Source organism: Solanum tuberosum, unplaced genomic scaffold, assembly GCF_000226075.1.
Source record: "Solanum tuberosum cultivar DM 1-3 516 R44 unplaced genomic scaffold, SolTub_3.0 scf00041, whole genome shotgun sequence".
NCBI classification, from domain to species: Eukaryota; Viridiplantae; Streptophyta; class Magnoliopsida; order Solanales; family Solanaceae; genus Solanum; species Solanum tuberosum.
The window spans coordinates 1,376,744-1,403,904 of record NW_006238965.1 but is presented as its reverse complement, the minus strand read 5'-3'; the positions used below and the strand labels follow the sequence as shown (position 1 = coordinate 1,403,904).

Below are 27,161 nucleotides of genomic sequence, written 5' to 3'. Positions count from 1 at the left end.
CAACGAATGTCATAATCCGTCGCTAAGTTTGTTGCAATTTTTTTAACCAAGTCATCAGTCCATAGAAAACACAAAAAGGAACAAAAAATTACTATCCGTAAAAAATAGGGTTTTCTCTTAGTGAAAGCTCCCATCAAGCAAAAGCTCAGGTGAAAGCTCTTAGTGAAAGCTCTGTATCAGGTGAAAGCTCTTGCTGAAAGCTCTGTATCAGGTGAAAGCTCTTGGTGAAAGCTCTGTATCAGGTAAAATTTCTCTCAGTGAAAGCTTCGTCTCCTTCTCCTTTCAATTTCTCCTGTCTTAGGTGAGATGGCTCCCGTCTCAGGTGAAAGGTGAAATTGCTCTTGTCTCCTTCATCCTCAGGTGAAAAGTGAAATTGCTCATGTCTCCTTCATCCTCAGGTGAAAGGTGAGCTTCTGCCTTTGGTAATTTCTCTCTTTTTCATCTGTTCGATGAGCTTCTGGTGTGATGAAGAGGAGGGCGTTGAGTTCTATTTGGTGAAAAACAACTGGGGAACGGGATGTGGTTATCAGGGATATGCCAAAATTAAACGTAGTGCACTCGCTTGCTTCTACTTTGCTCTAATTTTTGATTTTGAATATTTTTAAAAAAAGTTTAGTCTCTAACCTCTCTTGCTTCTGCTTTGCTCGACGAAATTCTTGAAATCTTATTTTGGTGGTGAAGTAGTCTCCAAGCTGGTCACTGTCTGGTCGCTGCCCAGAGAAAGGTAACATTTTCTTCATAATCTTCTCCTCATCTTCTTCTATTTCTAATATGTCTCGCTACTCTGTTGTTGTGTCACTGTTGTTTGTAGATGAGAACTGATGACTTCAATTTGCTATATATGTGTTCTTAATGGATTTCCTTGATTCATATTAACGTGGAAGTTGGGTTTTCTCGTTTAGTATTTAGTATTGTCGCTTACTTGTTCCTTTGTTTGAATCCTTTTTCGGTGACTCCTCTTCGATATGTTCGTAAAATCTCTGTTCTTCGTTTTCATTATCTGTAAGCCCAGGTTTTACATTCAGTTTTGCTACTGTTAATGATGCTTTCTTTTCAAAATAAGGATAGAATCTTGAAGCTAACTAAGGTGAAGGTTGTTTGTGTTTTTGTTTTGCTGATGTAGTAGCTTGTTTTCAAATCCCCTGATCATTCTACGAATCGAATTTATGTTTCCATCTGCCTAAATTTTAGTAAAAAATGCTCACTGTTTGTAATTAAGCTTATAAGGTGTGAAGACATGTTACTGTCTAGATTGTAGTTTGCTTTCAAAGTCGTTGCCTATTTCTCTTTTCTGATCATCTCGGCATGTTGTTTTGCTTGTATTTTCAATCTTTTTAAGTCCTTGAAGTTTGGCCTTGTTAAAAGGTTTGATATTGGTATAAGTATGTGTATGTTTTTGTTGAGTTAAATAAAATGTAAGGGGTCAATCTTTATTGGCCTTATTGTTCAATTCATAAAAGATTAGATGTAAACAATTAGGAAGTCACTGAATTTTGTTTCAGCAGTTATTAAAGTAGTATATGTTTGCTTTTGTTTTATTTGATAGCTACTAGTTATCCTTTCGTTCCTTAAACTCATCTCTTGTTTATTTATTATACTTAATAGCTACTAAGCTATTAAGTATACAATAGAGTAACTTCTTTTTAGATTCAGCGAAATAGCTTGAAGAGCATTTTAGCTTTCGATTTAGTGAGCATTAATTTAGCTTCTTCTTTTCATCTTTTATTCCAAGTTTATAATTACTATATATAGGTAGTTCTAGGTGTACATGTTTATAATATGCACCATTTGTTTAGAGGCAACTATGTAACTATAGCTTTTGCACATACTCTTCAACTTGGTATCCATCTTCACATCCTTATATTTTATTTGATTAGTTAACTTCTTAGTTTTTCATTTGAACGAACTAGGTATCTTTGATTTTTAATATATATTTTTCATTGTTGCATCGGTTTAGCATTTTAGATGTATGAAATTCTGTCTGCTTTCATTTGATAATACAACTACTAATATTCTTGTGCAATTCTCACGGGACAAGTCTTTCACCCTGCAAGACCTTGCTTCTCTACTTTGTGGTAATTTCTCTTTTCTTCATATATTTTCTTTGGTAGATAGGAGTTCCTTTTAGCTTTTGAAAATGTTACTATTATTTTCTGAAACTGTTTGTTTTAATTGTGTGTTTAAATACGTTTTATGCTTTAAAAATAACCTCGAAATGATTTGATTCAATGAAATCAGGGAGGATTTTTTGTCTTACCTAACACACTTGAGTTGGTTAGTGTTGTATGGTTCATTTGTAGAACTTAATTTAGTTTGAGTATTTTGGTGTTGAATATACTGATTTAGGTGATTTGGGGTTTAAAATTGCAGTTTTGATTTGAATTTTTTCCTCTGCCTCAGCTTTCCGTCTCCTTCATCTATTTCCTCTAAATTTGCCTTTGTTATGAAGGTATACCATCCGGTGTATGTGAAGCTCGAAGAAAGACATAGACATCCGGTAAGTGTTCTATTTCCCCATCTTCTTCGTCTTTCCACTGTCATAAACAGATTTTCTTTTGAAGTTAGAAAAGGAAAATGTTTCTTCAACCATCTCATATCAGTGTTGGAAGAAAAGGAAATGACATGATGAATAAAAACCAGTACAGATAAAAAGAAAAGAGAAAAAAGTAAAGAGCAAAAAAAAAAAAATAGTAAAAAGCTTCCACCTGAAAGGAACCATTGATGTTCTTATAGCTTGGCTATCTTATTTGTCTTGATTCATTCTCTTCTATCACTCATTATTCTTTCATATCTTCTTTCTTACTTCCATTTTCATCTTCATCTTTTTCACATCAACAACACTAGTATCATTTCCTTGATTTACAAAGTCAATAGTTTGAGTACAACTATTCAATTGTTCCATTGTGATTTGTTTTCATTCTGGAAGAACAAGTTTTTACTGTTATTTCTTTTGAGAAATATCTATAGTTTTATACGACTAGTTAGACTGATGACTAGTGGTTCTAATCAGGCATGGTGAAGTTTATATTTTTTTAGACGTCTTGAGTTCTATTATTTATTTTCTGATTTAGGTTTGCCAGGTCTTTGTTAATGTTCTTCTATTTTCTCTTATTTGATTAAAGGTTCTCAATGCTGGTGCTCTAAAATATAGGTAGTCATTTGACGTTTTGAGCTCAACTAGTAACTAATTTGATCGAAAAAGCTGGTTCAAAGATGCCTAATTTCAAATCCCTTGAGCTTCTGCTAGAGCTTTAAGTCCTTCTACTTCCTTCATCTTTGCATATAAGTCCCCAACTATGATCTGCTTACGTCTGTAGAAATTAGCCTCTGCAGTTGCTTTTTGTGCCTCTGCTTCTTTCTCCTTTCCGTAGTGAAATGCTTCAGCTTCTTTTTGTTTCTTGTAGAGCTCTCAATTTGCTTCTTGCACCTTTTAGACCAATGAGGCATTAGAAACTTCAAAGTTAGGTATTTTTTTTGTAAGTTTTAAGTTTTATGTAAAAAGTAACCTAATAATAATTGTGTCTAATCTACCTTCATGTTAAATTACACTGATAGTGTGAATTATTGTCGATTCTCGCATAGTCAAAGATGTTACTTTCTCCATTCCAGTTCATGTTCTTGTTAATAACGAACACAATCTGATGTTAAATATAGCAGGCACTACTGTTCTACCCTAATCAGAGGATCTGGTTGATATTCACTGGAAGTAAGCCTTACTCTTTATTTTTACCCCTGATTTAGCTCAAAATTTAACTAGCGAGGTATTTACTTTACTGAATGTAATTAGGAAGATGCTTGTTGTCATTGTGTCCAATGTGCTTAAGCAAATTTAGTTTCTTTATATGTGTTTTGTGTTTTGTTATTTGTATGCTTGTACTACTAGTTCCTTATTTATAAAAGAAAGTATAGTTTATACTCTAAAGTAAGCTGGTTGGACTTAGAATGCTTTATTATTCTGTAAGTTAACTGGAATTAGAATTTTTCAGTAAGGAATTTTTTTTTTTTAGGTAAGCTTTTTTTCAGCTTTCCTAGTGAGAAATTTCAGTTTCAGCTCCTTCTTTCTTTAAGTCACAGGCACAGGAGGTCAAATTCCAATTGTTGTGAAAGTTACTGAATGAATCTATTTCATTTTATTTCGAGAAACTATTTTTGTTAGTTCGATCTCTATATTTTGACTAAATTTAATGAATATGAATTAGAGTACCTTTTGGTCAATCAACTAGTGCTTTTATAGTAAAAGTTTTGTTTGTTTAAGAATTGACAGGAACATCAATAATCTAGAGCGTGGTTGGATGTATGAGAGGTTGGATGGTCGTGGGGCTATAAACTCTAGTTTCGTAACCGGTGTGGATAAATTTATCCAGTTTGCATGTACACAACAGGGCTCGCTTGAGTGGTGACAAAGTTAGATGTCCATGTAAAAAATGTCACAACTTTAGATTCATGGATGTTAAAATCGTTAAACATCACCTTTATAAGACTGGATTTGTTGATAACTATTTTGTTTGGAAGCATCAAGGGGAAAAAGATGTGATCAATGAGATTTCTTCAGGTCAAGATTTGCATGGTAGTGCTCAACCCAAATTAACATATGATAATCCATACCGACAAATGGTTTTAGATGTTTCGTGTCCCAACTTTTCCCAAGGTTCAAGTTGACAATCTTCTAGCAATATTGAACCTCAGCCAACTCATCCTTGTGAACCTTTGATTGAAGAAGATCCTAATCCCGACTCTCACAAACCATATGATTTGCTACAAGCAGCTACTCAAAAATTGTATCCCGGTTCTTCTCTCTCAACTTGCGCTTGTCTCTCGGATGTTAAATATTAAAATGGAGAACAAGATTTCACAGAGAGGTTATAATCAAATGATGCAATTGTTGAAAGAGGCTTTACCTTAAGATAACATGGTTCTTGATAGTTATTATCAGACCAAGAAGCTAGTGCGTAGCTTGGGTTTGCCAGTTGAAAAAATTGATTGTTGTGAATCAGGATGTATGTTATATTAGGGTGATGATGAACACCTTACATGTTGTACATTCTGTGGCCATGAGATATACAAGCGTCGTGTCGGCTCTCGTAAAAGGAAATTGGTCCCTTATAAGAAAATGTATTATTTTCCTTTGATTCCTAGATTGCAAATATTATATGCATCCCCTGCTACTGCTGCTGATATGAGATGGCATCATGAGCATACAAAAGAGGATGGTGTAATGCGTCATCCATCAGACTCTGAGGCTTGGAAGCACTTCAATGAAACTCATCATTTTTTGCTGTGGAACCAAGAAATGTAAGATTGGGGTTATGTACTGATGGTTTCCAACCATTTAGTCAGTCTGGGAGTAAATACTCTTCATGGCCAGTGATTGTCACTCCTTACAATTTACCTCCAGGGATGTGTATGACAGAGGCTTATATGTTCTTAACAGTTATTATTCCAGGGCCAACCAATCCCAAACATAAAATTGATGTTTATCTGCAGCCTCTGATAAAAGAACTGACTTTGTTGTTGGAGACAGGTGTGGAAGCATTTGACATCTCAAAAAAGCAGAACTTTCAACTAAGGGCAGCTTTAATGTGGACAATCAATGACTTTCCAGCATATTCTATGTTATCCGGATGGAGTACTGCTGGTAATTTAGCATGTCCCTATTGTATGGAGGAAACACAATCCTTTAGATTGAAACATGGTAGAAAAACATCATGGTTTGATTGTCATAGGATGTTTCTCGACCAAAATCACCCATTTAGGAGAGATCGTAAAAACTTTCGTAAAGGCAAGACTGTCCAAAGATCACCACCACCCTATAGAACAGGAGCGGAGTTATTGAACCAAATTTTTGACTTGGGCATAAGGAAAGTAACAGAGTTAGATGCAAACGAAGTTAATCGAAGATTATGCAAGTCTTGTGGTTGGAAAAAGAAAGCATCTTTTGGGATTTGCCTTATTAGAGTTCTAACATGATTCGACATAATCTTGATGTCATGCATATTGAGAAAAATGTCTTTGATAATGTGTTTAACACAATTCTTAATTTTGATGACAAAACCGAAGACAATCCATAATCACGTCAAGATATGGTAGAATATTGTGATCGACCTCAATTGGCAAAAGACAGTAGTGGAAAATATCCCAAAGCTATATATACGATAGACAAAGAAGTAAGAGCTATCTTGTTCAATTGGGTGAAAGGCTTAAAGTTTCCAGATGGGTATGTTTCCAATTTGGGTAGATGTCCAGACACAAATGCGAAAAGGATGTTTGGCATGAAAAGTCATGATTTCCATGTGTTCATGCAACGACTAATGCCTATTGCTTTTCGTGAACTACTTCCTAGTAATGTGTGGCAGGCACTTACAGAATTGAGCTTATTTTTTAAAGATCTTACTTCCACCACTCTACGAGTGGATGACATGGAGAGATTGGAGAGAGATATTCCACAAATCTTATGCAAGTTAGAACGTATATTTCCTCCTAGGTTCTTTTAGTCAATGGAACATTTTCCTGTGCACATTCCATATGAAGCAAGGATAGCTGGACCAATGAACATCTTCCTGTGCACATTCCATATGAAGCAAAGATAGCTGGACCAGTGCAATATCGATGGATGTATCCATTTGAAAAGTAAATGTGAAACTTCATGTCACTTATGACTAGTTTGCCATTCATTCCTTTTCTAATGTAATGGTCCATCCATTTTCTCTATTTAGGTATTTGGGAACTCTTAAAAGGATGATTGGGAATAAAGCTAGTGTAGAGGGTTCCATTTGTGAAGCGTACTTGATGACAGAGTCAACACAATTGTTTTCTCATTATTTTGAACCTCATGTCATGACACGTAATCATAATGTGGAACGTAATGATGATGGTGGTGTTGTGGAAGATCTTGAAGGAAATTTATCAATATTCTCCCATCCAGGTCGAGTATGGGGAGAAGCAAAAAAAAGGGATTTATCCCTTGAAGAAATCAAGGCTGCCCAAACTTATATCTTACTAAATTGTGAGGAGGTTGAGCCATTTGTGAGGTAACAAAAGTTAGTGGTATTTTCTTAATGATATAAACATATCTTTATTCACGACTATCAAATTAAACTTATTTTACTATGATGAAGTATGTTCATGTAACGTTTTCAAGAAGAATTTCCGAATATATCTCAGGTTCAAATAGATGAGAGCCTTGAAGCAAATTTATCTACATGGTTCAAGGAATTTGTAAGATTTCAAAACTATTATCTTTTATGTGGTAATGTGCTTAACTTGACTTTAGAAATTTTACTAAGTCTTACAATTTTTTCAAAATAGGTCTGAGGCAATCCTATAGAGAATAAATTCTTGAGTAGTCTTGCCCGTGGACCATTAATAAGTGCTACATGTCATTCTGTTTATTTTGTTAATGGATACAAATTTCACACAGAATGTCATGGTATCGCAAGATCAACAATGAATAGTGGAGTTTATATCTCAGATTCAAATTTTGGTGATTATTTTGGACGGATAAAAAGAGATTATACAAGTGGAATACCCTGAAGCACCTTTGAAGCAAACTGTATTATTCAAATGTGAATGGTTTGACCCAACTATGGATGTTGGTGTCAAAAGGCATAATCAGTACAAATTGGTTGAGATTAATCAGCGTCGTCGATATAAAAAATATGAGCCTTTTATTCTGGCAATGCAAGCAACTCAGGTGTGTTATTTTTCGTATCCCAACAAGAAAAAGGACAAAGATGACTGGGTAGCTGTATTGAAGGTCAAACCTCAAAATGTTATTGAATTACTTGATGAGGGAGTGGAGACAACTTCAGAACTGAATGTTCCATTCCAAGTTGAAGTCCACGAGATAGATATGACTGTTTCCATTGATGAAAACATACTCTTAAATGATCCAAATGGGGATACAATGGATATGGATGAACCCATTGATGATGGTTTATTGCAAGAGCATCATGAAATCCAAATAGAATCAACAGAAGAATATGAAACTGAGAAAACTGAGGAGGATGAAGAGGATGAAGATGATGAAGAGGATCAAGAAGAGGAAGAGTTTGAAGAAGACATAGATAGTGACTAGTGCTTGATAATCTACTTTTGTATCTTCACCGTCATTTGTTTGTATTAAGTTTTCTCCAAATATTCTCATTTTCTTTAGTTTCTGTTTTTCAAATTACAGTGATTAAAATCAGTAACTATTGGATTTTGACCATGTGTGTTCTATTTCTTATTCTAACCTTTATTTAAATCTACTTGTAGCATTAATTAGTGTTATACATACCAGGTAACTGAATGTTCCATTTGAATGAGAGATGTTTTGTGATGCTTTGGATGCCTAGGAAATCTCCACATTCACCTTTTCCCCTCTTTTAGCTACTGTCTTTTCATTATCATTGGTCATTTTACATTGGTTATAGAGTTTCTAGTGCCAAGTGTGGTGTCTTTGATGGCCAATCCAAAGAGAGTTTGTGTTCTCTTCCTTGGTACAGGGAAAACTGAAACAAATGTTATGCTTTGTGGTCATTTTACATTAGTGTTATACCTACCAGCTTTGATGACAGAATGTAACCATCAGGTCTAGGTGCCTTATCAGAAGCACATGATCTAATGGTATTCAACTTTTCAGTCTCTTAAAAGGCTTCTACAGTTCCCTAATATCCTTTTCAATGATTGTATTCAATTTTTTTAGAATCTGATATAGATTTCTGAAGCTCATTATTTGTGTAAATCTTCTAACCAAACTCAATGATAACTATTTCACTCTTTTATATGCAGGAATAAGTTTTTTCACTTGATCTACAAGATTTTTTAGAGATATTTTTAATAGTAAAGCACACTTCAATGAGGTAGCTTAATTTGATTTATACTAGTGATAAATGTTTGACTCTAGTTTCTGTTTTGCAATATTTATTTTTTTGGTCGAACAAACTGTTTGGTGATAGTCATTTTCTAGTCTCATTTTGTTCTCATACAACATGATATTATGTGGGTCTGCCTGTATTTCGTTTTGACATTGGATAAGTAGCTCCCATCGATCGCTGTTGTGTTTGTAGTTCCACATCACTGAAAGTTTCTTTGTTTAGACATGACAATAAATTTTTCAGGAAGCCAACTACATTGTTATAGTTTTCTGGAAGCCAACTACACTGTTATATTTTTTTTATAGGTATGGCTCGAGGCAAAGGTCGTGGGAAGTCCTTTGGTAGGAATAGTCCTGCTATTCATGTAAGCATGCCAACTATTCTGATGCCCACTATAGTTTGTCCTCAACAAGGTGGTACCACAACCGTTGAAACATCAGCTCAAAGTACCACCCCAACTATCTCTGAGACACTTCCAGTTATACCAAATCAGAGCAGTCCCATAGGTCAGGGTCTATCTACTCAGAGCATCCCAACAGGTTGTAGTATTCCAATTGCTAAGGGTGATCTATATACTTAAAGCAACTCAAGAGGTCATACAAACACAGTTGATACTGATTTTAGTAGTAACCACTCACGGACCCTTATTTTTATAAGTTCTGCAGGGTTAGTCCACTCTTTTGATTTTATCCTTATAACCTGTTTATACTTAAGTGTAGTTAATATTGGTAGTCTTTGAATCCACAAGTTCGAGTAAACAAATTATAATTTAAGGTTCCCTGTTAAGCAATGCTAATTGATGGATCTGAAAAATCAGCAGCCTACTATAATCTGAGTATTCTTTTTGTTAGCACTTACATATATAATGTCTGATTATAATAAAACTCCAAATAATGTCTTCAAATTTACACAAGTTGGAACCTTCTATAATATGCTCTAGTTTCATAACCAAGTCTTTCAGAAATGATGTTGATCACAATTGAATAAATTGCAAAAGTGTTTCAAAAGATGTAAAAGATGGTTATTTTGGAGAATTTAAGGTATTACTTTTCATTGTAGATAAGTTTGGAAAGTGTATTCATACTTATAGATAGGATATTGATATATTACTTTCAAAATTTATTTCAGAAAAAAATTCTATTGGGATGTTTCTATTAGTGAAAGTGAAGTGAAGAGACACTGGTTGGTCAAGACCGCTATAAAATACAGAAATTTTATTTCTAAAATAAAAGGGGTAGGAGTTAGGCCAGGTTTTGTACCTGAGCATGTTTGGGAAAGATGGACACAACTTTGGGGAAGTAATGAGTCCAAGAAAAAGTCAGAAACAAATGCAAAGAATCGTCGTGGCGGCCGTGAAGTTGCTGCTGGGACTCACACATGTGGCTCTATCTCAATTGGAGAGCATAGCAAGAAACTTGTAAGTATATATTTCACAAATTATATAAGTAACATCTTTAGGTTGTCTGATATATACACTTGTATCTAAATACACATTATGCAATCGATATTTTTGTATCTAAAAATTTGATATTTCTTTTGTAAAGGCTATTCAAAAGGGTCGAGATCCAACACCAAGCGAGTTACATTTACACGTCCATACGCATGGTCATGATGGTAAATCTTTTGTTGGTGAACGCTCTTGAATTGTCCATGTAAGTCCATAACTTTGAAACCTATCTGAATATATACATGTCATTTCTTATTAGAAGGAAAAACTTGGCTGAAAATGAACAGTAGTTTTGTTTCATGGTTGGATGTTGGTATCTTGCTGCTCAACTGATGTGTGGACTGTTTACTTCTTGATCTTTGTAATTCGTTCAGATGTTAGAAATTTTTTTAGAGTGTTTCGACTTATTATTAGACTGTAAATCAGTGGTGTAACTTGTTTGCTATTCATGTTGTTTGCTTGACTGTTGTCTCCTTGTAATCTTGATGATTTGGTTCAGTCTCGAGTTTGTTTCTCCTTAGTAAGGTCCTCTTATTTCACTGTTTTGGTTGGCTGTGATAGTTGGGGTTCAGTCATGAAGTCCGAAATCATTTTCTATAGGAAAACATAAATGGTCGTACATGCCCTGTTATCCTACATTACGAGTTATTTGTTTCCAGTTTGCTGTAACTAAGAAGTTGAGTTTAAACGAGTCAAAAAGCTACATGTTTCAAGTTGCTGAAGTATTCTTTTGTGTTGTTTTCTTTGTTAAAGTTCCTTCCATTCTAAGTAGGCGACTGCTTGTTGTTTTAATCATCCTTACCCTTAAGTTGAGATAAGACAAAATTTTAGTGTTCACGTCAAAGTTAAGTTCGATCCAATGATATTTGGCTGCTTCTTTCTTCATGCTCTGACTTTGCTCTCCTTTCACTGCTCAACGTTGCGTTTGAATCAAATTTAAGTTTCCATTTTGTTTAGATTATAGTCGGAAAATGCCTACCATTTGTAGTTTTAAATATGAACTTCATAACATGTTTTCCTTATCTTTGTCTTGTTTTGATTTTCATGAGGATTGTGTTAGTTCTCTTCACTACGGCTCGTGGGTGCCTAAACGTGATTCATGCTATATTTTACAACTTTTTGGACCTTCCTTTGGGTCCTCCTCAAGGACCCTTAAGGGGGTTCAATGATATTTGGCTGTTTCTTTCTTCATGCTCCGACTTTGCTCTGCTTTCACTGCTCAACGTTGCGTTTGAATCAAATTTAAGTTTCCATTTTGTTTAGATTATAGTCGGAAAATGCCTACCATTTGTAGTTTTAAATATGAACTTCATAACATGTTTTCCTTATCTTTGTCTTGTTTTGGTTTTCATGAGAATTGTGTTAGTTCTCTTCACTACGGGCGTAAAAGCTGCCCGTAGTGATCACATTTCAGCATCTATTTTATGGCCCTCTTCCCCAGTCCAGTAGTTTCACTGAGTATCATAGAGGATTTCAAAATGTGTATGTTAATAAAACAAATATGTTATGAGAGAAGAAATGAGATCCATGTTTTTAGGATCAGTTTGTGGTAGCCTATACATGTTTTCAACATTTGTTATGTGGCCCTCTTCCCCCAGTCCAGTAGTTTCACTGAGTATCACATAGCATTAATGTTTTGAGAATTTTGGATTGCAACATGTTCAACTATTGTGGTAGCCTTCACATGTTTCTTCTAGTAAAATCATAAAACAGCAAAACATATAATAGAATAATGTTCTTCGGATACAATTCGATCCTTCTACGGCCAAATCTCAATTTGTGGAAAGCCTTCGTAATAATTGAGAGTTCCATTTGTAGTTGCGTGTGTTGAGTTAGACAAACACAAACTGGACTTTAACCAAACAAATCCACATGAAAATTATGTTTTCTTAGTTGATTCTTTCTCAATTCAAGTTAGATTCTCCAAACTTAGATGCCACAAATACTTGTACAATACTAATTTGAAAATTCCCTCTCTTTTTAGAAAGATCCAAAATATAACTCATTGTGATTTGGGGGTTTTAAATGGCAGATAAGGAAGAGGGAAACTTGTGAAATTTGTTGTACAGAGAGTTTTAAGATGATTGAATTTTATATTTACTGTTAGGAGAGGAATTGTGAGAGAAAAGACACAGTGTGAGAATTCCGGATTACAATTAAATGCAAGCTCAACATTTCAATAAGAATACATTGTTGGTCTAATGTATACACCACTGAATTTTGGTACATATTGTATACACTGCTGGTCTAAATGCAGGATCGGCATTTCAAGCCAAATGTATTAAGTAGTTCAACCTAAAATGTTGTTGTCCTATTTTATTAAGATACCTCATATAGGCATGTCTCCAAGATGTTTTCACTAATAGAGTAGCCCAAAAATAACCAGAAATTTATGATGAATCCAATTGCCATGCTAATATAGAATGATGATTCATCAAATCAGTTGTCTTCCTCATGCTGATGAATGGCCTGCACATCTTTTTTCTTTTGCTAATATAGAATGATGTATGTCTTCCTCATACGTAAAGTCAGTTACAATGCTGATGAATGGCCTACAGAAATATAGAATGAAGTTACAGTGAGTTATGTACTCACGAAAATGTCCTGAGCAGTCTTTGGGTATTCCCAATATAAGAACTATTATCCAAGGTTAAATTAGACATACAACATTTCTGCCTTTTCCTTCCATTATAATTTTATTCCTAATCTTTAATGTTTTCTCTTTATCTCAATTTATTACAGGAAAAATATGAAGAAATATTACGGGAAAAAACAACCTCTCAATCTGATATTGATCAATGTGAAGCATACTACCAAGCTGCCGGGGGAGAAAAGAAGAAAAGAATATACGGTCTTGGATCTGAAGCAAAAACTTACTACGGGCAGAATCTTTGTGCCTCATCATCTGTAGCACCTTCCGTTTCTCAATCAACATCGATAAGAAATATGGATGTGTTTGTGAAGGAAATGATTCCTTCCCTTACTAATCATTTTCTTCCGGTTATTATGGAGCGGGTACAACAAGTGGTTACTCCCATTGACAATCCATCACTTGTGACACCCATGGTGCCTCCTCCTGCTACTACTAATGAGGACGAGGTTGATCCCTTAGTTTCAAGTGATGAGGGTATCCCTTAATTAGTCTCCTTTAGCTTTAATTTTTGGATGTTTGTGTTTTTGAAAAGTACAAATTGTCTGATAACAATAGTTGATGACTTTCTTTTGATGTTTTGCAGTGAAAGTATGTGATTAGGATTTTGCTTATCTACAAATTTTGAACCGTCTAAATATTATTTTATATGAATGTTTGTTATTTTAGAGGTATTTAGTAATTGTTATTAATTTATTTCAGCAATGTATATTTAAAATAAATAAATAAAATTATTTTACAAGAAAATTTTTAGCAACAAATTTAATGACGATTTGGTCGTTGCTATAAAAAAATATTGACGACGGATTAGCAACGGAACATTTTAGTGGCAAATATGCTGGCTTAAATAACAAAATATTTTGTGACGAATTAGTGACGGAAATTCCGACGCGAATTTATTTGAAATGATGAACTTAGCAACAAATATTTTGCGACGGATTAGTGACGGAAATTTTGTCGAGAATTTATTTGAAATGACGAAATTAATTATGAAATTAGCAACGAACTATATAAGTAAAACGACGGACCAATCCGTCACTAAAGTTGCGACGGACTAATTTTTCGTCGCTAAGAGATTACTAACGAGCGAAATACTAACAGCCAAAAATCCGTCGCAAATCCGATTTAGCGACGGATTTCGTCAGTTGCTAAATGCTTTTTTTTTTGTAGTAGGACACTTTCTATCAAAATAAAGCCCTAAATGAGTCCAATTTGTGGACTCATCAATACCCCAACTTAAACTTTTGCTTATCCTCAAGTAAAACTCAAGTTCAACAGTTCAAATAGGATGTCTCAAACAGTGCTACACAAGACTCAATCATGAATGCACACAACAAGACTCAATTTACTTATGCAGGAATCAATTGTGTACTCAAAGATTCAAGTTGTGACACACCATTACCAAAGATTTTCATGCTCGCAATACTTGCTACTTGTGCAAGTTCAAGCTCAACACACAGTTTCTAAATGCCCTCACATAAAGAATGATTCCATATTCACACACAATGGTTCAACAATTAATAGCTCCGGAATCACAATCAACACGGTATTCTCAAGGCATCACCATCTTTTCCTTTATCAATTCGTTTTCTAGTGCTTCTAAGCCATCTTTTTATTCACCTCCATGGATTGCTTGGAAACCCGATTTCTCTTGTACTTTATTCCACAACCTTTTTTTTGGAGGGGTTCAATTATTATGCAGCACCATTGGTTTAGGGAGACTTTTCTTGCACTTCTTGACTCTCCTTTTCCTTTTTACCACCCCCAACTTAGGCTTTTGGCCTAAGTTGGCTATTCGCTAAACCACAAATCAAGAGGATTATAGGTAGTGGGTCAAGTAAAGTCTAGGGTTTATCAAGGTTTTTCCAAAGAAAGGTAAGACTCAAAGGGTGTTCAAGAGAGTTTCACACGCTCACAGGTAGGCCACAAAAGTGGTATATGTAAAATTTGGCTCACACACTTCAAAAGTTGCCTAAGATCATTTCAAGAGCACACCTTTCTAAGTCAATCAGTCTAACAGGGTAAATTCTAGGTTTATTCATGCAAGGTTCAAAGTAAGCTCATCACACAGGGCATGGACACTTGAGTCAAACAAGACCACACACTTTTACTAGTGTACAGCGATCATGACAAGAGAATCAATTTTCTAAAAGGTTAATCACAATGAGATGTAAAGAGTTCACATATTGTCTATGCAACTTCATTTGGCCTCATCGTAGCCGTACATTCATGTTCATTCGATTGTAAGCACTATTTAAGTCATCGATATTGATCGAAAGCGAGACTCAATTTTTTGCAAAAGAACAGCCACATTCAACAAATGAGAGTTGGCAGAAATGTTCAAAAAATTCAAAAAAATTTGGAAGGTTCAAAATCATGTTGCAATTAAAAATAAGAGGAGTCTCAAGCTCAAACATCCACAAAAAGGCAGTGTTAACACAATTCAAAACAGAAAACCCCAAGAATATACACAAAACACAACTATCAATACAAAAGGTATGGGCCTCAACCCACCACAGTTAAAAAGCGGTTGTCCTCAAATGCGAATAAAAGTACCCAAAACTAAAAATAAGTAAGACCAATAGAGAGGTAAAGAAGTGATCCTGTCTATGCGGTTGCTCCATCTGTCAGGGCGGCATGGTTTTTTTGTGACTTTTGTGTGTAGACCTTCCACAATTTTAGCAGTAAAAGAAGGCGAGGTGGGGACGTTAAGTGAGTCGTTGAGTAATTCAACAAGCTCTCCACAACATCTCTAAACAACCCAACACGCCTATTTTCAACCTACTTTCTCGAATGCTTCACAGCTACCTTGTTTCAGCTTACTCAAGTGTCGTCCAATTTATGTGTACTCAGCGATATCAGTCTGAATCGCCGGATCAGTTGGCGTGTTGCCAAGCATTCACTTGTTTCGCCGAGTTTTATAGAACTCTCCAGTAAACTTGGGAGTTCAAACGGCGGTCGCCATCCAGTCGGGAATGAAGCAATAAGTTCACATGCTCGCCGAGTTTTACAGGCTTCAATTTTAGAGATAATTGGTGTCAAACGGAGGATAAGGTCGAGTTAGCCGACGTCTTCGGTGACTCCCAAATTTGGTCTGTTACTTGTCACCCTGCACTTTTCGATTACTTTTCACATTTCAACCTATACCACAACACATCATTATTTTACCAATACGTAAATATAAAATATTAGAGGGTTTTCGGTTGCCTCCCAAATAGTACCTTAGTTAACGTCACGGCATGACACAAGTCAACAACAATTCTTCATCCTCGAAGTCGCCCATGTTGTAATTAGGCGAGTCCTCCGCGAATGGTGGGTAATGACCTGATATCAATTGGCCAATTTGAGCATCCTACACCTGAATAGTCATGGAGTGAGAGGCTGATGCTTCGTTTAGCATTTTGATGTTCTCCTTTATCTCATTCAACATCTTCTCATGCACCTCATATTTTTGTTGAATGAGTGACAAAGATTCATCATCCTGCACACCTCTCTCCTTCTTCCCATATTTACACTCACGGAGAGAGGAGTGCTTTTCTTTTTCCCATGGCTTGTATTTCCAGTTCCGTGCCTCGGGTGGATAGAACATCCAACTGGGTGACTAGTGAGTCTCATTCCTGCTTTCTTTTCGCTTCTTTGTTGGCTTCTACCATGCCAATAATGAGTTTTGCTACAACTTCATAGGGCTGGGTTAGCATACTGCCCTCGCACTGTTGATCAACTATACTTCTATTCTTGGGTCCTAGACCCCTATAGAAGCACTCTAGTAGCCCCTTGTTCGTCATCCCATTATATGGGTATGGTTTCAGCACTGCTTGAAACTTCAGCCACATTTCCTGAATTGTTTCACCCCCTACCTGGTCAAATGTCAGGAGGTTATCCCTGAGGTTCAATATTTTCAGAAGGTGATGATCGGTGTGATATACATAATGATTTTCCATCCTTAGTTCCTGTTATGATATTCAAACTAGCAAAACAAAACTACAATTTAGATTAGTAAAACTAAAACGAGGAAGAATAAAAAAATTCTACTTAACTAAGAATTCTCAAATAACACCACTTCCCTAGCAGCGACGCCATTTTGATGCTTATCGTGACCAACAACACAAACCTACAGTTTGCATGTGGTGTGAGCAAGCATTCAACAGTTTTTTAAAACGTTCCTATGCTTGGTACATATCCTCCCCATGGTTTTGCTTAAAGCTTAAGATCTCACTCCTCAACCGTGTGGTTTTCTTGGAAGGAAAAATTGACTCAAGAACTTCTTTGCTAGATAATCCCATGTAGTGATGGAGTTTTGTAGGTCAAAATCTAACCACTTTGTGGTAGTTCCTAACAAGGAATATGGGAACAACATCAGCCTCACATAGTCTGATAAGACTCCATTTGGGATGTATGTATCCCTAATCTCTATAAAGTTCCTAAGGTGGATTTGTGGATCCTCAAGGGGGAGACCGGTAAATTGTCAATTAGAATGAATTAGTTGTACCATGCCTTGTCTTATTTCAAATCTACGCCCTGATGGTGGTTTCCTTATACTAGATAACACATTGGCTATGAGTGGGACTGTTGATTAACGTATCAAGTGGAATTTCATCCAATAATAAATGCCAACAATCGTTCTTCAGTTTAATAACCCAACTACGTGAGTTGGGATCGATCCCACTGGGAGTAGTGCTTCCTTCGAATTACTTTATTAAAAGTACAATGCCAAGCTCTCCAATCAAACATTTCCTGCACAATAAATATTCAAATCTCCAATTTCGGGTTTTAACTACCAATTCAAACTTATAACTCAACACAGGCAATCAAATATTAGAGTAAAACTCAGGGAATTGATCAGCCAATTATTAAATCTCAACAAAACGGGTAAACATTAATGCTCATAATGGACTAATTTGTTGTGGGTAGGTCGAACTATATATAAAGTAATTTTCTCTCGAACAATTACCTTCGCTATGTTGAAATCTCTCGAACTTCAACACTGATTGAATGAAACCCAGTTATTTACTCTCATAAAATAGTGTCCATGCTTTGTTCTAACTCCAAATACCTGAAACTCAAGGGTTTACATCTGTTGTTGAGATAAAATATGCATTTGAGGACACTAATTCTATTAAAATATAGCCTTAAATGAGTCTAAATTGTGAACTCATAAACACTCCCAACTTAAACTTTTGCTTGTCCTCAAGTAAAACTCAAGTTCAGCAGTTCAAAAAGGATGTCTCAAACAGTGTTGAACAAAACTCAATCATGAATATACATGATGAGTCGACAAATTGGACTCATCTAGGGCAATATTTTAATAAAAATTGTGTCCTCAAATGCTTATTTTATCTCAGTATCTGATAAAAACCCTTAATTTTTAGGTATTTGGAGTAAAAGAAAGCATGGACACTATGTCGCAAAAAAGGAATGAAAAGGGCTAAAAAGAACGAAGAAATGAAGGCCTGAGGATCGCCAAGTCCACATGGCGAGTCGCCAAAGGGTCTTACCTCGCCTTTTGTTCCAGTGTGCTGAGCCCTGAAAAGAAGGATCACGTCAGCGGAAAAAGGGAGCAGTCGTCGCATCGCCGAGCAGTTCCACGAAGCAGTACCACACCGCCTAATGGCCCACAGCACGACGATGCAGAAGGTTGGTATGAGATGACGATGAACTACACCAAAGGGTAAATTGCCGAGTTGATCGGCGATTCTGACTAATGACGCCGAACGATCAGTTGTAGCACATATATGTCGTAACTATAAATACTAGTTAGAGTTTTAGTTTTAGTGTGGAAATTTTAATATAATTTTCACTTAGAGAATAGTACATTTTGGATATTTTTGCTCTTAAGTTTTAGAGGGTTTTGGAAACTTGAAGAAGAAAAAGGTTTCATCTCCAAGGATTTGGACTTGGGTCTCTTGGATTCTTCATTCTTGGCCTGTAACAAGACTTAAATCTTCATACTCATTTGAAGGCAAACACATTTAGGTATAAATTTCTATCTCTTGATGTGTGGCTAAAAAACCCCCCCATTCTTGGGGTGTGATTTAGAGAATATGGGTTAAGATTGTTGTTGGGTCTTGTTTGCTGATAGTTTAGATGTAGTTTAATGGTGATTTTATCTAGTAGTTGTGGATGAATTTAATAAATTTGTAGTTGCAAAATACAATTTTATTTATGTGTTTTCGGCTTGCTCGAGAGATAAGTCGCGAAACTAAGACTACTAGATTGATAGCCTAAAGAGTGAGTCGACATGAGGTTCAGCTCGAGAGAGTGAACCCTAGTCCCATGTCCTAACACTAAACTCGAGACAGTGAGTGGGTTAAGGCGTAGGCTGTCTTCATGCGGCAAATGGGTGTTCGAGAGGAACCCATTTGAAACGGGGTAAGTTGCTCGAGAGAGAACTTATTCCCACATAAAGCTTAGCCTTGTCACTATTACTATATAAATTTGCTATCACAAGTATGTACCCAATAATTTAGCTTAACCCATATTCCCGTCACATCCCAAGGATTCCCTCTCCTTATTTAGAAAACCTTGTTTATTTTGCTGTTTTTACTAATTTGTGAGAAAAATCCTCTTTACTGTTAATTGACACTCTTGTGTCCCCTCTTTTAAATTTTCAACATTCTTACTCGTTAATGTATTTAGCTATGACTAGTTAGAACTAAATTTTATTTTTCTACAAATTCTTAAAACCACTCTCTTGGGACGATCCCAACCCTTGGTTGGGTTATTATACTATTGCACAATCGTAGACACTTGCATTGGAAGTTGTGTCCTTGATTATGGAAACATAAAAATGACGTCGTTGTCGGGGAGTGGTGTTATTTGGGAACTTTTAGATTAGTAGAATTTTTTTCTTCTTAGTTGTAGTCTACTTACGTAATTTTTAGTTTAGTTTTGTTTGTTGTCTTAATATTTCAAAAATCATGAGTGTTAATGGTATCAACGGTAGCCAGGTAGGCCACCAAGACGACATCGGAAATCTCAACGATATCCAAGAGCCCAAAATCAATGGCCCCCATCTCATGGGAGGTGTTGGAGCCATCTGTTTACCCCCAGCCGAGGGAAATGCAGTGTTACACATAACGAGGACAATGTTGCAACTCTTGCAACTAAAGGGACTTTTCAGCGTACTAGCTCATGAGGACCCTCACGAGCATCTTCGAAACTTTGTAGATGTGTGCGGACCATTCTCGTTCAAAAACATCTCTCAGGGGTCCATCCGGTTGAGGCTATTCCCTTTCTCGTTGATGGGAGAGGAGTGCAAGTGGCTAGCCGAGCTACCACATGAATCCATTACTTCTTGGGAGGAACTCGTAAGCGCATTTCAAGTGCGATTTTTACCTCCCTCGAAGATGATGTCACTGAGGGATAGCATCCAGAGCTTTAAACGTCTAGAAGAACGACCATCTCTTCAATACTTCAATACTTTTCCCAGAGTTTGGATTCAGTAAACAAAGGTGTCACTGACCAACTCTTGCCTGGAGGCTTAATGCAGCAGCCATATGCAGTAGCAGCCCAACTCTTAGATGGCATGAAGACCATCAATAGGGCATGGTACACCCGTGAAAACCAAGTCTCCCTTCTCACAGTCAAACTATACAAGGAGCAGATGGAAAAAGATAATGAGAGAGACCAAAACATGGCCAAGATCATGAACCAACTTGATATTTTATCCAAAAATGTCATGGGGACTGGTGCCTGAGGTGTCAACACTCTGGGTGTCATGTGTGCAAATCCTGAGGAGGCGAATTTTAAAGCATTATATAATGAGGAGGTGAACTTCCTAGCTAACCAAGGTGGTGGTTATCATTCAAACTACCCAAGGCAGGGTGGAAACAAAGGTTGGGCTAGAGATGAAGGATGAAATGATCGAGAATGGAGACACCGAAATCCTAATTGGAAGGATGGGGAGAAGGACAAATATGTGCCTCCCCACGAGTGCCAAATGCCAAAGGATTCAGAGGGTGATAGGTATGAGGCTATGCTCTCGCGTATCCTCAACAAAGTTGAAGGGTCAGACAAAATGCTGAAAGGCATGAAAGAAGATGTTTCTACCCTCAAATAGACCGTCACCTCCCATTCTGTTTCAATCAAGTAGTTGGAGACCCAAATGGGTCATATCTCGTCTCACCTTAATCCGAGACAGCAAGGGGGTTTGCCTAGTGATACTATGGCTAACCCCAAGAGTAAGATTTGAAGATGGACTAGCATCGTGCCACGACGATAACTAAGGTGATGTTTGGGAGGCAACCCAAAACCCTTTTAATTGCTTTATTTTTACTAATATTACTTATTTCTTGGTAAAATAATGGTGTGATGTTTGTACAGGTTAAAGTATGAGAAGTGTTTGAAAAAGTTAAGGATGGCAAGCAATAGATCCAGTCGGCAAGTCACTGAAGGAGTTTGGCGAATCTAACCTTTGCCCGCCATATGACTTAAGACATCGTCAACATTAGAGTCGGTAAAATTTGGCGAGCTTTGGAAATTATTGGTAAATCACCGACCATGTCGGCGATCATGATAGAAACAGTTGTTTGGACCTTCACGATGACGGAAGGTCCTGTAAAACTCGACGAGTTGAGTGCTCACTCAGCGAGTGGCCAAGAGATTTGGTAAGCGGAACTAATGTCGTCGAGTGGGCAAAAACTGGACGGTTTTTGTAAGCCAAAAGTTTAAAAGTTTCAACTTCATTCACTTTCCCTAACTCTTTATCTACCCAAACTCACACCTGCACTCTATCTTCAAGATCCCTACACTTTTAGAGTATTTTAGTTGTTGATTTCTGTTCGGGACTTGGATTACATTGCGGCATAGGGAATTAATTCCATTCTAGTCAGCACGAAAGGTTGGTTCCCGAACTTTGAGTTCTTTCTATCAATTTTGGACTAAATTCAATGATATTACCTTATTGATTTGTGCTGGGATACTCTGGTAGGAGTAGAATATTTGTTTGCCCATTAGATTTACAAATCTTGCATGTACTAAGTTAAATAGTTAATTCCTGAAGGTTGCATTTTTAAACTGACTTAAAATTTTTGGGTTGAGCATGATTGTCACTGGATCTAAGCCTAATTTGAGTAGTGCATGCCTCAATTGTCTTTTCGGGGGTCGCAGGGTTGAATTCGGAGAGCTAGGTCCAGCTCCCCAAACGACTCGGTGGTTCACCTAATGTCCCCATCTTGTTGATAATATGGCACCTTGATTGATATTTGATACTGTAACTTTCGGTGAGAAGTCTGAGTATTGGAGGAGATGAAGGAGAGTATTGAAGTGTTGAATCAAATGGTTGGCTCTCACTCTAGATCGATCCTGCTGATCAGGACACTCCTGAATTATGTGGTGCCTCCTATTCACTCAAATGAACTATTGAGGCTACCTAGTAACACTAGGGCCAACCCAACCAATGGGGAGTGAGTAAGGACTCGCGTCATGCCATGACGTTAAATAAGGAACTTCTTGGGAGGCAACCCAAGATTTTAAATGCTTTAGTTTGCTTTTATAAATAATGGTGTGTTAGTGGTGCAGGTTTCAATGAGTAAAGTGGTGAAAAATGCAAATTGGCGCAAAAATGATCTGTCGGTGAATCGCTGAAGAGGTCGGCGTGTATGACTTGACCCACCGTTTGGCTCAATTCAAGGCTAAATCAGAGCCTGTAAAACTCGGCAGACTTATGAAGCAGTTTGGTGTGTCGCTGACCAGGTCGGGAACCTCGATGTATACCGTCGTCTTGACCCCAAAGATACTTAGAGAAATTTAGCAATCGGTAGGGCAGGTGATCACTCGGCAAATCACCGAGAAAATCGGTGAGTGAGACTAACATCGCCGAACAGGCGCGACTTGGATGGTTTATAATGGCCAAGAAACTTCAAATTTGAAATTCTTCACTTTCCCTCGCTCTTAAACCTCTTAAATTCATACTAAGGTAGTATTTCTTTATTTCAGCCCTTTTACTAGCATTTTAGTTAGTTGATTTGTGCTTGAAATTGGAATACTTTGCCGCCTAGCTTTTCAATCGGCATTAAAGGTTAATCCTAAAACCCAGAGTTTATTGTTGAAAACCTTGAACTCTTTTGCAATATGGGCCTCTCTGCTAGAATTAGAATATTTACATTCCCATTTCAATTTGAAAATCTTGTCTATAGTGATTTGATCGTCAAATGCCCGTATTTGTTGTGGTTATAATTTAATGAGAATCATTGGGTTGTGATTAATTGTGGTTCAATTGATTGGGGGAATTCTGAGTAGCCCACGTTTGTGCTAAAATGTCAAAAATTTGCGCAATGATAAAGCGGTTGACACCACTCTTAAGAGCAAATATCGTCAAAATGGCCAAATCTGGCAAATCCAGGAGAAGTCTGAGTATTTCGAGGTGATGGTTAGTATGGGTCTTTGTTAAATTTCATGAGTGCGTGTTTTGAATTCAATTTCGGGGTTTGCGGAGTTGAATTCGAGATGATGGGTTGAAAAGGAGCACGTTGGGTCACTCGGCGAGTTGAGTCGAGCTCGCCTAATCACCCGGCGGTTCGCTGATTTGCTTCATCTCGCATTTAATTTTGTGTCAAAACTGGATGTTCGAATCTGTAACTTTCGGCGAGAAGCCATGGGTCGCCGAAGGCACTGGGTGAGTCGCCGAAAGTACTCTTCATCGCTTTTTATTCGCACCACTGAGACTATTATGCACTGTAACTTTCGGCGGAGAAACACATGCTCGCCGAAAGTAGTCGGCGATTCGCCGAAAGGACTCTCCTATCGCCGACCTGCCTTAAATGTTATTTCCCTTAAACTTTTAGTTTATGTTCTTACGGCTTGTATATGAAGAATTGATAAAATTTATTGTAAAATTTTTATATGACTAAAGAGCAAAATAACTTCATAAATATGTTTTTTTTTTTTAAAAAACAGATGACTACATTGTTTTTAGAATATTACTATATATATATTTATATATATACCCATTTTAGTAAATATGTTGTATTTATATATTATATTTATTTATTTGTTATATATCATATTAAAAGGTTATACCTTTTAATATTGTAACCTTTTAATATTGATGGGTAGTGACTTTTTCGAAGGGTTGTAACTTTTTGATAGGGTTGTGACTTTTTCGATGAGTTATGACATTTTCAAAAAGTTGCAAATTTTCTGAAGGATTGTGACTTATCTGATAAGGCAAAATAACCACATTTTCACACTATCCTTTGCTGTCTATAAATATGTGGGTTTTCTCACACTTTGAATTTTGTACGTTTTGTTTTCTTCTTCTTAACACAACAAAGATTGTGATAGTAGTTCAATTATGCAATTACAATATTTTATGTGGCTAAATTAAATAGATCAACAAAAATTGATGCATCAAGGAGAATGAAATAACTCAACTTCAAATGAGAAGACTATCTAGATAACTAATATGCACTACCCTTTGTTGGCTATAAAAAGAGGGGTTTCCTCAAAATTTTAAACTATAATTTTTTGATATTTTTCATTGTTCTTCTTCTTAGAACATCCAATTTAGTATACCTTCTATATTTTATATATTTACTTATTTAGTTATGTTATATTATATTATATTGAAAGAAGACATCATTTCACATTGAATGGTTACGAGCTTTCCAAAGAGTTTTGACTTTTCCGATGAGTTGTGACATTTTTAAATGGTTGTGACTTTTATGATAGAAACAATATGCACATTCTCATACTACCCTTTGTTAACTATGTATGAAAGGGTTTCTTCACATTTTTAAACTATGATTTTTTTATGTTTTCTATTCTTCTATTTTGAAAAACTTACGTTTAATTTTCAGACTTTGACAATCTCAAATTTCAATGAAATTTGAACATTCCCTAACATGAATGTTAATTAATATAATACTCAAACTAAAAATATCCAATTTAGTATATCTTTTATATTTTACTTCAATATTTATTTATATAATAATATATTAAAAGTAAGAACTCCAACAATACAATAATAACAAATTAATGCACTAGGGGGGAGGGAGGAGAAATTATATTTAAGAGGATTTGGAACAAAAATATTTTTAAAATGACAACTTTCAATAGTAATCATAAGAAAGCTTACATCCACTATTCATAGGAACTTATACTTTATCATTCAATTCATAATTATTTACTTAATTTTTTAATCTAATAATATTCACATTATTATTAATGTAATACATGGTTTGATATTCACATGTGACGCACATGCGTCAAAACTAGTATATATATACATACAATTTTATTTTTATCAAACTTAAAATATTAATTTATAATTTAAATATCTTTACGGTTTTCAAAGACTGTCATTTTTTCTAATATTTTGTTAATGTAATATTTAAGTACTATTTTATTTGAAATACAATATTTATTATCTTTAAAATTTATATATATATATATATATATACACACACAAAACACACACTTATATTCAGATGTTTAATAACAAACACTCTTAATTAAGCATTTTGTATTCTGATCTACAGAAAAAATATTAATAATTCATATTGAGACCTCTTTATCTCAATAAAAACAAATGAGGCCTTAAAGTCCGTTGAACTAGTTTATAAGATTCTGCAAATCATCAATCTTTGACAATGCCTTTATGACTCTCTTCATTGAACATTAACTTACTTAAACATTAATTCTGTTCTTGGACTTCATATAGGAAGCGTATACAGTAAAACCTGACTAAATTACTACTTGAAGTTTGCATAATCAATGACACATCTTACAGTTCGGGTGTCTACGATCGGGTAATAGTATAGTAACCCAACCGAGGGTTGGGACCGTCCCAAGGTAGTAGTTTTGAGAATTTATAGAAAAATAAATTTTCGTTCCAACTAGTCGTAGCTAAAACATTAACCAGTAAAACATAGTAAATTAAGGGGGTGACACGAAAGTGTCCAATAACAAATTGAGGTTTTTAACACAAGTAAGCAAAAATTTGAAAGATCAACAACAAAATCTAACAATGAGAGGGGGATTCTTGGGATGTGACCGGAATACGGGTTAATCTAAAGTATTGGGTACATGCTTTCGATAGAAAATTGATAGAATAATAGTGACTAGGCTAAGCTTTATGTGGAAATAAGTTCTCTCTCGAGAAACTTACCCCGTTTCAAATGGGTTCCTCTCGGACACCCACTTACCGCATGAAGACCAGCCTACGCATTACCCCACTCACTCTCTCGAACTGAGTGTTAGGATATGGGACTAGGGCTCACCCTCTCGGGCTGAGCCTCATATCGACCCACTCCTTAGGCCATCAATCTAGTGGTCTTGGTTTCGCGACTTCTCTCTTGAGGAAGCTGAGAACACATCAGTGAACTTGTATTTGGAACTACAAATCCATTAGATTCAACCACAACTACTAGACGAAATCACCATTAAACTACATTTTAATTATTAGCAAGCAAGTCCCAACAAATATATTTACCAATATTCGCTAAATCACACTGCAAGAATTGGGGTTTTTAGCCACATATCAAGAGATAGAAATTTATACCTAAATGAGCTTGCTTTCAAATAGGTATGAACATATAAGTTTTGGTACAGGCCAAAAATGAAGAATCTAAGACACCGAAGTCCAAATCCTTGGAGATGAAACCCTCTTTTTCTTCATGTCTTCAAAACCATCTTAAACTTAGAGAGAAAATATCAAAAGAAGTACTATTATATATGAAAATTATATTAACTGTTCGACCCTTAAAACTACAACTCTAACTAGTATTTATAGCTTCCACAGATTTGTGTTGCAACGGATTATTCGGCGTCGTTAGTCGGAGTCGTCGATCAACTCGGCGATTCGCCCTTTGGTGTAGTTCATCGTCGTCTTGCACCAGCCTTCAGCCTCGTCGTGCTATGGGTCATTGGGCGACATGGTACTGCTTTGCGGAACTGTTCCGCGATGCGCCGATTGCTTCCTTTTTTCGCCGACTTGATCCTTTCCTTCAGGGCACAACACACTGGAACAAAAGGTGAAGTAAGACCCTTCGGTGACTCACCAGGTGGACTCAGCAATCCTCAGGCCTTCATTTCTTCGTTCTCTTCAGCCTTTTCATTTGTTTATATGACGTAGTGTTCATGCTTTGCTTCGAACATCAAATACCTGATACTTAAGGGTTTTCGTCAGATATTGAGATAAAATAAGCATTTGAGGACACAATTTCTATTAAAATATAGCCCTAAATGAGTCCAATTTGTGGACTCATCA

At 36.1% G+C, this 27,161-nt stretch overlaps 1 long non-coding RNA gene and 1 pseudogene across 1 annotated transcript; both read left to right on the top strand.

The window, feature by feature from the left end:
* The first annotated feature begins 638 nt into the window (after nt 1-638).
* On the top strand, nt 639-3,707 carry LOC107059813 (uncharacterized). Its single transcript, XR_001472963.1, has 3 exons — nt 639-724; nt 2,450-2,497; nt 3,658-3,707. It is a non-coding gene; the product is annotated as an uncharacterized lncRNA (long non-coding RNA).
* A 6,041-nt stretch (nt 3,708-9,748) lies between these two features.
* LOC102593212 (uncharacterized) lies at nt 9,749-13,511 on the top strand (annotated as a pseudogene).
* The last annotated feature ends 13,650 nt before the right edge of the window (nt 13,512-27,161 follow it).